The sequence below is a fragment of the Anolis sagrei genome, chromosome 4 (genome assembly GCF_037176765.1).
Source record: "Anolis sagrei isolate rAnoSag1 chromosome 4, rAnoSag1.mat, whole genome shotgun sequence".
Lineage (NCBI taxonomy): Eukaryota > Metazoa > Chordata > Lepidosauria > Squamata > Dactyloidae > Anolis > Anolis sagrei.
This window is the reverse complement of record NC_090024.1, coordinates 150,867,888-150,881,640: the sequence shown is the minus strand read 5'-3', so window position 1 is coordinate 150,881,640 and position 13,753 is coordinate 150,867,888. Positions and strand designations below refer to the sequence as shown.

Here is a 13,753-nt window from a genome sequence, read left to right as displayed (position 1 = left end):
ATGGAGATGTGTCTTCCCGCCAGCTTTGGGGGGTGGAAGTCCATGTTTTTGAAGCTGGTCCACTATGGAGTTTATATAGAAATTGAACAGCAAGGGGGCCAGAACGCAGCCTTGCTTGACACCCTTGCATGTTTCAACAGCCTCAGTGAGGTGGCCCTGTGGGTTGCATCTTACTTTGAGTGTGGTCTTTTCGTGAAGTTGGCGTATTAGATATAATAGACGGCGATCTATTGTAGAACTCTCCAGTTTTTCCCAAAGTTTAACTCGCGAGATGGAATCAAATGCTGCTTTAAAGTCAATAAAAGCAGCATATAGTGAGGTTATGTACTGTCTTTCTAATGACCAGGAGGACCTCTGTCACGATTAAGTTGCAAAGTTTGGTCTCATCCAGTCTATTATTAACAACAAACACTGCTTTGACACTGAAACAAATTCATTGAATTTAGATCAGTGGTTCCCAACCTGTGGCCCGTGGACCACCAGTGGTCCCAAAGAACTAAAATATGGTCCGCGGCCTCACAACTACTACCCTTTATTAGAACCTTGCAGCTATCAGCCACTTCCACAACCAACACCACATCGAGCATCTTAAAATATCGCAAAACTTCTCCTTTGTGTAATGCTCCATCAGTCTCTTCCAGTCCCCCATCTTGCCATTTCCTTTCCCATCTCCTTCTATAAAAGAACACCTGGTCAGACAACCAATATGGAGAATTAAACGGGGATACACATTCTGGATATTCTAAATGGAACAGTCAAAAGTCATGGCCACTTACATCCCTTGTCTGAAATGTTACAGTTAACCTTCAAGATATTCAAAGTGTCTAAAGCAGGGATGGGCAAACATTTTAGCATGAGAGCCGCATTGTGGTCCAGTTTGGAGCCAAAAGGGGAGTTTATTTATTTATTTATTTATTTATTTATTTGCTGCATTTGTTGACCGCCGTTCTCAGCCCTAGGGCGACTCACGGCGGTGTACAACATATAAAAGGCAATTTACAAAAGGCAATAACAAAAAACAACATATCCACAATACAACAGTTATATAGTTACACTAAATAATCCGCTCCGTCTCATAGTAGAATCATAACCAATCTCATAATCCATATTCCGTTCCAGTCGTCTTTACCAAATTATTATAGCACTTAATTAAATGCCTTCTCAAATAGCCATGTCTTTAGGCTTTTACGGAAAGACATAAGGGAGGGCGCCTGTCTGATGTCTACAGGGAGAGTGTTCCACAGCCGGGGGGCCACCACCGAGAAGGCCCTCTCTCTCGTCCCCGCCAGGCGTGCCTGTGAGGCAGGCGGGATCGAGAGAAGGGCCTCCCCAGACGATCTCAAGGCCCTCGTGGGCTCATAGGCCAAGATGCGGTCCGAAAGGTATTTTGGGCCGGAACCGTTTAGGGCTTTGTAGGCCAACACCAGCACCTTAAATTGGGCCCGGTAGCAGATCGGCAGCCAGTGGAGCTGGAACAACAAGGGCGTTGTGTGCTCCCTGCGTCCCGCTCCAGTTAGTAACATGGCTGCCGCGCGCTGGACTAGCTGAAGCTTCCGGGCCGTCTTCAAGGGCAGCCCCACGTAGAGAGCATTGCAGTAGTCGAGGCGGGATGTGACCAGAGCGTGTACCACCGTGGCCAAGTCAGACTTTCCGAGGTACGGGCGCAGCTGGCGCACGAGCCTAAGCTGTGCAAATGCTCCCCTGGTCACCGCTGAAACCTGGGGATCCAGGCTCAACGATGAATCCAGGATCACACCCAAGCTGCGAACCTTTGACATGCTGCACCCTCCTGTCAAGAGAACTTGACATGCAGCTGTGTGGGGCTCTCGGGAGAGACCTGCATAGCCGTGTGTGACCACAAGGCTCTCCTCTCCGCAGGAGGACACAGCAGTCTATCACTCATGCTGAGAGGATAGGGAGACACGCGGCTGCCAAGTGCATCAAAGAGTTCTCGACAGCCATGTGTCTCTGCCCCAGCCCTCCTTTTAGCATGGGAGTACAGCGGGCTGTTGCATCCTCATGCTGAGACGATAGGGAGACAGAGGAAAACCAAAGGAAGGCGCTAACAGGGATACATCCAGCCCATGGGCCTGGGTTTGCCCATAACTGGTCTTAATAGCCATAATGCAAGGGTCCACATTTCTCTCTGGCTCCCAAAAATAATACCCCAGAGGATAGCATCGGAATTCAAAACAACCATAATAGATTTGAAAGCTGGGCTAAAATTAAGAACAACAATTTCAACAACGATAGATCTACGGTAGAAAAATAAAATGTATCATTTGATTTATAAGCAGCACAAGCAAAAAAGGATCTAGGGATCTTTCTGACCACAAGATAAACATGAAACAGTAGTGTGACTTGACAGCACCCCAACCCCCCAAAAAACCAATAAAGTTCTAGGCTGTGTAGACAGCAGCGTCACTCAATTTTCATGTGATCAGACCTCACCTGGCATACTACGTCCACTTCTGGACAATATTACTAAAGAAGAATATTGACAAATCCAGAGGAGAGCAATCAAGATAATCAAAGGTCTAAAAACTAATCCCTATGAGGAACAGCTTGGAAGCTAATAAATTCTAAATATTTGAGTATCCTCCCTGACCTGAAATAACACTCTGAGAATCTTTAAAAATCCACTACAGAAAATGTTCCTGTTTCATATTTCCTCAGGACAATCCAGATTAGATAGTGCTAAACCTCATCCCATGCTTACTGTTCACTCCTACAGAAACGAATACTCATCATAATGGAAAACACAATCATTATCATTTTGTAATTTACATGACATCTCAAATTATTCACACATTTTTCCATTATCAAGTAAGAATTTATTACTGCTCACCCATTACACTTTTAATCTTATTTTCTTGAGTCAAATGTGGAGTCATTGAAATCATCAGGACTCAATCTGGGACTAACTGTTTCAATGGGCATACTCTGGATATGATTAACATGGGATCTAGCCTTCTGGTATGAACCATATCACCCAAAAGAGAAATCAAAGACTGTCATAGTAAAATAGAGCCCTAAAATAAAACTCAAAGAGGATGTGAAAAAAGAGGGATAAAGAAGAAAAGATCTATTACCTCAAACAATGCATGTACCCAAGAAATTTATCAAACTACTAGCTGTTCCCTGCCACGCATTGCTGTGGCCCAGTCTGTGTATATGTTTTGTGTGTGTATATATTTGTGTATATGTGTATATATGTGTGTTTGTGTGTGTATCTGTATGTGTGGGTGTGTGGGTGTGTGTGTGTGTGTGTGTGTATATATATATATATGGTTTTGCACATGCGTTGTAATGTTGTTGTTTTTTTTGCTTTCAAAGTCTCTTCTACTATGTTTTTCAGTGTTTTTATGAGTGATGGTCATTCCTTGGCCTGATACGTGTATTGTATCCAAATTTGGTGTCAATTCGTCCAGTGGTTTTTGAGTTATGTTAATCCCTCAAACAAACATTACATTTTTATTTATACAGATTGACAATTCTTAGCCATTTATATTAATTATTGGAGAAAAAGAAAATTCTTAAATGGGGATGAAACATTTTTAAAGATGGAGGGAAGTGTATTTTCCTTATCAATTCATAAATTCTCAGAATAGCCCAATTAGCTGAAGACCATAACACCATGTTTAACTGGAAAGTAAACCCTAAGCCAGGAAAAATATTTTCTGCCAAGTATATAGTGATTTATTTAGCTTACAAACACAAAAAAAAAAACTTTCCTCATGAGAAAATATATTTGGGGCTATTTGGTTTAGAGAAAAAGTGCATATGTAAGAGACAACATAGAGGTATATAAAATTATGCATGATGCTGAAGGATAAATTCTTATCTCATTCTCATAAATCAATTAACTCAAAGCATTTGATTTCATTGTACCGTCTACAATGACATAAAGTTATTTTATTCTATTCTATTCATGAGATGAACCTGGAAGATGGAAGGTTCAGGACAGATTAAATCAAGTATTTGTACATGCAGCATCTAGTGAAAGAAAGCCAGCATAGCGAAGAAGCCAAGTGTTGGTATTATGGCTTTGGAGGCCAGGGTTCAAGCCCTTACTCAGCCACAGAAGCTTTGCAGGAAGGCAAAGGTACCACCACAACCACCGCCCAAAACAACAACAACACAAATCTTTCCAAGAAAGCCCTGTAATAGGTTCAGCTTAGGGACACAGTAAATTGCAAATGCTTTGAAAAAATGTGCATCTGCGCATACATGGTTTTGAAAAGGTTCTACAAGTTGCCATGAGGACTTACAACTTGGATGGTTTTTAATGAAACAAATTAATAGAGAATGAAGTTATGTCAACTGGGGCAATACCAGAAGTAGTATAACTTGTTGGGGAATGCAAGCAGTAGGGTGCTATGAAACATGTCATATTTGTTGGCCACTGATGCAGAAAACCAGTCTTTGGTTTTATCCTCTATGGCTGTTACAAGCTTTTAGGTTATTTCTATCGGAACAGTTCTCAGGTTTAGGAGAATACCTTATCGAAATGCTGTTTATAACATCTTCCCATATTTTCTCTAACATCAACTAAATGACTCTAACAGTGAAATGATACTAAAAATTACCAGAACAGAAAAAATACCCCTTTATAAGGAAAAGTAACATTGTCTGGCTATCTCTAAACCGAAATGTTTGGGGATAGCAGTAAAGAGAACCGGGGCTAGAAGAAAACACACAAAATGGATTTCTAAAAACCCTTTTCTTGCTGTTACCTAAAGTGAGGCGACAGTATAAGCAAGCACTGCTTTGGCAATTACAAAATTAAAATCACACACATAATACTCTGATAGAAATTACAGCTAATTTTGTTCATTTAGTCTCACTGTTGTCTGCAGTTGTTGAGCTCATAAAAATGAAACAATTGTTACATGTCCATATTGTTACATGAATTGCATAGCAACTTCTTGAAAACGGAACAGTCTGGGTCCAGTCAATTCAACAACTTGTTTGCTTGAAGTGGTATCTACAATGTGATTGCTTTAAAAACACATTCATAAGGTTGTTCTTTATATTACAAAAAGGATATTTTTTAAGACACCACACTGCTACAACTTCAAGATCCCCAATACTTTTCATTTTCTAACTTGAATTGGACCAATAAAGAAGAACACCATATTTGTCACAGCCTATTAAACAAGACTGAAAGATCAAAATACAGATATTTATTGAGCAAATAAATACCATCTAGTGCTTCAATGTCAACGTGAATCATTACTTAAGCATAAGAATGAATTGCTTGCTACTACCTTGAGCTCGCATTCCTCATTTACAAACATTGCTTCAAGAAGTTTGCTTTCTGTTTCAGATTAACAATTTAATTTACTTACTTACTTGAATTTTCTACCACCTTTATAAAGAAGTCCTAAAATGCAAGATTAAATCTCGGTTGCAACTCATAAAATAGTAACTCATTGCTAGAGAATATGAATAATCTGGCTGTCTTCTAACAGCGGTCAAACAGGTGGCAACACCTAGGCTGCATCCTCAAACTGCAGCCTTTCAACTGTTTTGGCCTCAACCTCCTAGCATTCCTGATCATTGAACAATCAATCTGGCTAGGGCTTCTGGGATTTGGAGGGGCACAGTTTGAGAATGCCCGATCTATACTGTGGAATTAATCGGATTTGACACCACTTTAATTGTCATGGTTCAATGCTATGGAATCATAGGAGTTGTAATTAAGCAAGGCATCAGCACTTTTTGGCAGAAAGAATCAAAGGTCTTGTAAAACTACAGCTGCCATGATCCCCTAGCAATCAGCCATAGCAGTTAAATTGGTATCAGACTGTATTAATTCTACAATGTAGATACATTCTTAAAATTCACTTCCAGAATGCATCTACATACTGCATTTACTCCTGTTAAACTCCAGCTCTAACATGTATATCTATACCACCATTAAGGTTAAAGGTTGTCCCCTGACATTAAGTCTAGTCATGTCTGACTCTGGGGTGTGGTGCTCATCTCCATTTCTAAGCTGAAGAGCCAGCGTTGTCCATAGACACCTCCAAGGTCATGTGGCTGGTATGACTGCATGGAGCGCCCTTACCTTCCTGCCGAAGCAATACCTATTGATCTACTCACATTTGAATATTTCCAAACTGCTAGGTTGGCAGAAGCTAGGGCTGACAGCAGAAGCTCACGCTGCTCCCCAGAATCGAACCTGCGACCTTTCGGTCAACAAGCTCAGCAGCTCAGCGCTTTAACCCACTGCGCCACCGGGGGCTCCACCACTATCCATTGCTTAATTTTGATAATTAATTTTGATAGCAGCTGCTCTCTACAAAGCCGGTTCCTCTTCCCACAATAGCTTCTCAAGGATGAAGAATGGAGGAACTTTAGGAACAGCTATTATCACATCAGGTGCATACTATTCATGCTAAAAAAAGGCCAAGCTGGATGTGCAATAGCAAAAGCCAAATAATCTCTTGCTTTCTGCACTAAGCAATATAACTGAATGGCAACTAACTACGTTGTCCTACAACAAAAATGAACTCTCCACTCTTTCCAGCAATCAGAAGCTAGAATCTTGTTGGTGATGTATACTGAAAATAGCTATATCAGTGTAAATCATTTTTTAAGATGAGGACACGGTGGAAGTGGAACACCAGTAAAAAACATATTTATGCCTCCCAGCAGCAACCACTATCAATCCTTACCCTTCATTGCAACATTTCACCCCCTTTTCATCTGCTGCTGCACTCCCAGCATTGTTAAACCAGGAAACACTCATTAAGAGGACAATATGGGATCTTATTGTTTGAGAAGCAAAAAGCATGGATCTCTGTATATGAGAATCTATCATGTGCTTGAATCAATAAACTGCCTCTAAACTGCCTCTTTCCTGTATTTTAATGTATAAACTCTGCATTTTAGAAATCAGCATTGAGAACTCATGTTACCATCATCATTTTCAATATTAGCCAAATCTGTTACATCACTGTATATCTTTCAACTGCACTGTAGTTTAAAGGGTAAAAAAGGAATGTGGCAGATATCACTAAACATAACACTTTGTTTTTAACACATAATAATCTAAAATTATCAAAGATCTAGATACAGCCGCCTAAATATATCAGTATAACCGACAATAGAAATTGAGCAGAAAGAAAAGTAAGACAGTTATTCATTCTCTTTCTGAAAGCCAGTCATCTCAAAAACTGATTCATTTGCCATTTATTAGGATTAACTGATGACAGAAAACAAGTAAAAGCTTGCTTACAGCCTGTAACCAGGTTATATTTAGCACCTGTACAACTCAAAAACAGAGACAAAGTTTAGAAACATGTATAGAAAGTTTAGAAACAAGTTTGGCAACCTTCGGTTTTCTGAGATAAGCCTATACAGCCTGACACTTCCTAGAAAGATATTCTAAAGCAGTTTTTAATACATAGTGAGATTTCCTTCAAATATTTACTACATTTTAATCAGCCAAATATTTTTTAAACCAGTAAGCTTGAACAGTAAGCTTTGGGGTGAACTAGTTAGGTGCTCAGCAGCTGAGCCAGCATTACATTTCAAAGCCTCAGGACAGATAGAGAGAAGCAGTTGTGAACATGATACAAACTTACATATGTGCATGGAGACAGATCTACTCAAACCGGTGGTCCATGGACCCGTGCCTGTTCCTAGATAATTAGCTGCTGGTCCCCGGAGAATTTCCAGAAAAGAATGAAACACTTGCGGTCAACGGTGGCACAAATACTGTGCCAGCCCTTAAATAGACTGAGGAGAAAAAACATGTCCCCCACATCATATAGCTTAGGAAGCATTGCTCTGGAGGATCTTTGACCTTCAGGGAATGCTTTTTAGAAAACGCAGGAAAGGAAAACCAGTAAACATCCCTATGAAACGAAAAAACTACAACATTTCTGATTAATAGCTGAGCTGCTTTGATTTACAGATTTGTCAAAGATACTATGAATCTCTTTGGATTACAACATCACTACATGCAACCATCAGGACAATTAGGAGAGTCTACATTTGCCCTGTTAGCCCTAAAGGGTTACTGCTTCTACGAGGCCTGAAGGCTCTTTCTCTTCCAGAAAGCATGCTTGCATTATAGGTAGCCAGATTCTGGAATCATGTAGCAGGATTATAAGACTAACCTTTGGAGTACAGCACAGGATTTCAGCAGAAAAACAGAAATAGAAAAAACAATATACTGGAGAACTCGAGCAAGAGTAGTATATTATACTGACCCTACTGTTGACTTCTCATAGAAAACTTCTTGGGCACTTGTGGGAAGGTAATTCTGAACTAGAACAGGAAAGTAGTCTGATCTATGACAAGTGTTCAATTCTCAAAGCTATCAGCTACTACTGCATTCATGTTTCTAAGCTAGGAAAAATGATAGGATGTTTTGGTATCTGGCTACATGTGGAAAAGAAAAGAGATGCCCTGTTGAACATTTTAGAACTATACTTCTTCCTCTATGGACTTTGTAGTCCAGGCATGGGCAAACTTCAGCCCTCCAGGTGTTTTGGACTTCAACTCTCACAATTCTTAACAGCTGGTGAAGTCCAAAATACTTGGAGGGCCAAGTTTGCCCGTGCTTGGACTAGCCTTTACTCAAAAGTACGGAGAATGCCGGGCATGTTCTTTTAAATTTCATTAAACAAAAATTAAAACCACTAACAATACAAAATTGACAATATTATATATCTTGTCATAAGCAATTTTCTAGGATGCTTCGTTTTTTTTAAAAAATCAGCCATAGTCCCATCCGTTACCTTCAACTTTATCTTTATCCTACTGAATCCAATATATGTTTCAATTAATAACTTTTGAGTGTTTGATTCATCAAAAGAGATCCAGTTAAGTAATTTAGAATGAGGGAGCTATTGGCTCAGGCCTCTCTAGTCTGAATCTAACAGTCTCTACAATTATCTTTTGCAAAGTTATAAAAATAAAAAAGCAGCATGAGAAAAATCAGATTTGAGGATAACTCTCACCACAAAGAATATCTTAATTACTTATTCTAGTAGCCAAACAAGCCATCAAAATGTATTGAATTTAATCCATAACAATTTGTTTGACAAAAATAATCAATATAGAAAACGTTTTCCGTAATTATAAATAAGACTATATAAATGGATCATGAACACACCTTCTGGTGACCCAATTAAGGCTAATACTTATAAAGAAGAATTAATTGCTTCAGAGTCATTATTAAACGCACCCCTAAAATACATTTCAGGTTTTTTTTAAAAAGAAGAAGGGGTGTATTCATATTATTTTTGCTTTGCAAAAGAACCAAGATTCAGAGAACTGGCCAAAACTATGATATATGGACTCATATTCTATTTTTTTTCACTTTATACTTCCAATTTGCTAATTATATACCTGAATAGATGAAAAGTGAAAGCTGCGATTTACCCAACATCACCTCATTCCTCCCTCATCCCTGAAGAGACCAGGAGAAGAAATTAAATCTCCCATGTCTCAATCTCTGTTGAGCCACTAATACGAGTTCCACTTATGTGAAAACTCTGTCCCACTTAATGTCTCTTGTTTTGTTTCCCTATAAGAATAACACTTACTTGTATCAGAGGAAATAACAAATTATACACACACAAACACATATACACACACTTAAGAGCAGTGGCTCTCAACCTGTGGGTCCCCAGACGTTTTGGCCTTCAACTCCCAGAAATCCTAACAGCTGGTAAACTGGTTGGGATTTCTGGGAGTTATACGCCAAAACACCTGGGAACCCACAGGTTGAGAACCACTGCTCAAGAGTATCTTGCTCTGTTCAAAACATCTCTTCCATGTTGTTTTCAAAACAGGCATAATACAGACTGGTGACCTCTTACCTATTCTATAGCAGCTAAATTCTTCCATTAGAATTGTTTTCACATCATGAATCATTCATCTAAGAGAAATAAAGAATTCCAAGCATTAGTTGGCCCACATAAACATAAAATGAAATGGTCTTACGAAAGTAAAAAAAAAATGCATAGCAAAAGCTTGTTTATATTAGGGTTACATTATGTTTCATTATAGCCCTTCTCTTAACACACCAGCAAATTAATGGTTAAATAACCAGCAAAAGTGTGTTTGTTTGTATTATCCAGAAACATGAGCACATATTATGCAAGCATTCATCTCTACACAGTCCAAAGAACTTTATGGTTCTTGGTGCTATCAACTTTTACTACTGATCAGCAATTGGCTTTCCACATTCATGGATTCTGTATCCATGGATTCAACCAATCACGGTTTGAAAATATAAAAATACAAAAAGAATCCCCAAAAGCAAAAGCTGAGTTTGTCATTTTATACATAAGGCCATCAGATTACGTGATTGCCTATATTGCAACTTGAGGAACAAACCCCAGCGAATTCCATGAGCCTACTGTATAACTTCTCAGCGATATTTTGAGAAACTCCAAAGTCAGCACCAGACCTGTCTTAGGGTGCATTTACACTGAAGAATTAATGCAGTTGGACAGTACTTGAACCACCAGGGCTAAATGCTGTGGAATCATAGAAACTATAGTTGTAATACAGCTTCATCACACTTCATGCGGGTGTCCTCTAGGCAACATCCTTGCAGACAGCCAATTCTCTCACACCAGAGGCGACCTGCAGTTTCTCATGGGAAAACTTGGGCCCTCTGGGTGTTTTGGACTAAAACTCACACATTTCCTAACAGCCTATCAGAATTTATACTGCACTAGAGTATGGATCCACTTTAAATCTGGTCTCTGCCTCCTACAGAATTCTGAGGTTTGTAGTTTAATGAGGCCCAGGACTGTCTGGCTGAACAGTTTAAAGGTCACTCCCTAAACTACATGCCCCAGAATTCTACAGGAGGCAGGCAGAAACTGGATTTAAAGTGGATCCATTCTCTGCAGTAGTTCTCAATCTGGGGGTCCCCAGGTGTTTTGGCCTTCAACTCCCAGAAAACCTAACAGTTGGTAAACTGGCTGGGATTTCTGGGAATTGTAGGCAAAAACACCTGGGGACCCAGAGGTTGAGAACCACTGCTCTAATGTGATGAGGTCCTTACAAGGCCTTCTCTTGCAAAGAGTGTGAACGCTTCACCAAACACCAGGATTCTATAGCATTGCACCATGGCAGTTAAAGTAGTGTCAACCCACATTCATTCTACAGTGTAGATCCACCCTTATTAACAAACACTGTCTAGAATGGAAGGTCATGCATAATAAAGCAAAAGGCCTGAGAATAATGTTGGGTGTAAGTTAAAATGGATCAGTAAATAAGTGATGCCAAAGAACAAAAGACCAGGTACAAGGCCGAGCAAGTCAAAAGATTCCAAAATGGTCCAGATGGGTGAATTGGGCCCTTCCACACAGCCATATAATCCAGAATATCAAGGTGGAAAATCCCACAAGATCTGCTTCGAACTGGGTTATCTGAGTCCACACCACCATACATACCAATTCAAAGAAGGTAATGTGGGGTTTTTTTTCAGCTGTGTGGAAGGGAGCCTAGGTTAGCGACAGCTCAGCTTTGGAATGGTCCAATATCCAGCAGACATGGGCAAACTTCGGCCCTCCAGATGTTTTGGACTCCAATTCCCACAATTCTTAACAGCCTACCAGCCGGAGGTTGCCCATTCCTGAGGTACACGATATTAGTCAAAACATTGCATACAATGATCTCCAGGCTCTGTCTACTGGCCCTTCCACCACAGAATATCAAGGGCAGCATATCTCACATTATCTGAGGGCCCTTCCACACTGCCCTATATCCCAGAATATCAAGGCAGAAAAATCCCAAAAAAATCTGCTTGGAACTGGGTTATCTGAGTCCATACTCAGATGTGGGATTTTCTGCCTTATTCTGGGATACAGGGCCGTGTAGAAGGGCCCTGTGTGTGGACTCCGATAATCCAGTTCAAAGGAGATACTGTGGGATGTTCTGCCTTGATATTCTGGGATACAGGGCTGTGTGGAAAGACCCTATGAGGGGTATATTGAAAACATAATGCATTTCATGTTTAGACTCGGGAACCACCTCCATAGGGAAATACAGGTATTCCAATGTCGAATGCCGAAAGGCGATGCACCCCTGGCCCAAGGGATTGGAGGCAAGGTGTGCTAGGATGGGGAGCCCAACTGGCAGGCATCGGGGGAGTGGATGCTCCCTCAAGCTCAGGCCAAGCTGACCTGGCGGCCTCCGTGGCCTGCACTGCCTGCGCCGCTTCATGTGACCGAACAAAACCCCTCCTCAGAGCCACAGCAGCGACTTCTCTTTGTGCCCGGAGGCCGGTGGCGGCTCTCCCTTCCCTTCCCCTCCCTTTCCCTTCCCCGCTCGGCCTGGACGACGCTCCCCCTCCTTTTCCGCTCCCTCATCCGGGGCTTTGGCCACTCACCCCGAACTGAGGCGGCGGCGGCCCGGCCTGGTGGAGCCCCTTTGCCGCACTAGCGGCGGCCGCCATATTCCCTGATGCGACAGGAGGGAGCGAGCAGCGCCCCCCCACTCCTCCCCCCGCCTCCCTTTCACGCTCGCCCGCGCGCCTCACGCCAGGCCTGCTTCGGCCCTCCTCGCGCCCCACGCCTAGAGGACGCCTCCCTCCCTCCCTCCCCCCTCCCTTCGAAAAATAAATAAATAACAAAAGAACCCTAACGGAAAACTCACGGGCTCGCCAAGACGTGCGTCACACGGAGGGGGGGGGGATGCGTTGAGCGTCATGACGACATCACGCCACCTTTCCGTTCGGGTCCCCTCTCTTTCCAGCGCTCGCCCGAACGTCTCCTCCACCCTTCTCGCCGCCGACTGCGCGTGCGCGGAGCCTTCCCCTTCGCGAGCCGCTGAGTAGAGGTCGTGCCCTTACGGTCAGAGGGCGCCTCTCTCGCTGGGCTGCCCACAGCACCGCTTGGACGGCCGTGGCTCCCTGCTAAGGAATCCTTGGTGAGGGGACTTAGGCCCCTTCCACACAGCCCCTTCCACACATTTTCTGAATAGGTGGCAGTGTGGCTCCAGATAACCCCGTTCAAAGCAGATCTTGTGGGATTTTCTGCCTTGATATTCTGCGTTATATGGCTGTGTGGAAGGGCACATAGAATCATAGAGTTGGAAGAGACTGTGCCGTCACTGCCTGGGAATCTATAGTTCTCAGTTTAAAAAAAAAACTTAGTTTAAAACCTGGGAAGGAATCCCACTGGAGCATTGCAGCGCACCCAAATACCTGGGAGTCACCCTGGACCATGCTCTTACCTACAAGAAGCACTGCCTGAACATCAAGCAAAAAGTGGGTGCCAGAAACAATATCATACGAAAGCTGACTGGCACAACCTGGGGATCACAACCAGATACAGTGAAGACATCTGCCCTTGCGCTGTGCTACTGCTGCTGAGTATGCATGCCCAGTGTGGAACACATCTCACCACACTCAAACAGTGGATGTGGCTCTTAATGAGACATGCCGCATCATCATGGGGTGTCTGCGCCCTACACCACTGGAGAAATTACACTGCTTAGCCGGTATCGCACCATCTGACATCCGCCGGGAAGTAGCAGCCAATAGTGAAAGGACCAAGGCAGAGACATCTCCAGCTCATCCCCTGTTTGGGTATCAGCCAGCACGTCAACGACTTAAATCTAGAAATAGTTTTCTAAGATCTACACTCGCTGGTACACCTCAGCAAGCGAGAGTCCAAAAGTGGCAGGCTCAAACCCAGCACCTCAGCCAATGGCTGATACCAAATGAGAAACTCCCTCCTGGGCACACAGAAGACTGGGCGACTTGGAAGGC

The 13,753-nt window shown here is 42.3% G+C and overlaps 1 protein-coding gene across 8 annotated transcripts in view; it reads right to left on the bottom strand.

Moving 5' to 3' along the window:
* Positions 1-12,776, bottom strand: part of ZNF644 (zinc finger protein 644) — a 59,506-nt gene extending 46,730 nt beyond the window's left edge. For 3 of the 8 annotated variants that reach the window (XM_060773903.2, XM_060773904.2, XM_060773908.2), the window contains exons 1-2: positions 12,637-12,775; positions 9,843-9,901 (exon numbers count right to left, since the gene is read on the bottom strand). The gene's annotated coding sequence lies outside the window, so the exon portion shown is untranslated. Of the gene's footprint in view, positions 1-9,842; positions 9,902-12,370; positions 12,477-12,636 lie in introns of those variants that run through there. The other 5 variants (XM_060773905.2, XM_060773906.2, XM_067467775.1 and 2 more) reach the window with 4 other exon arrangements.
* Positions 12,777-13,753: the final 977 nt, after the last annotated feature.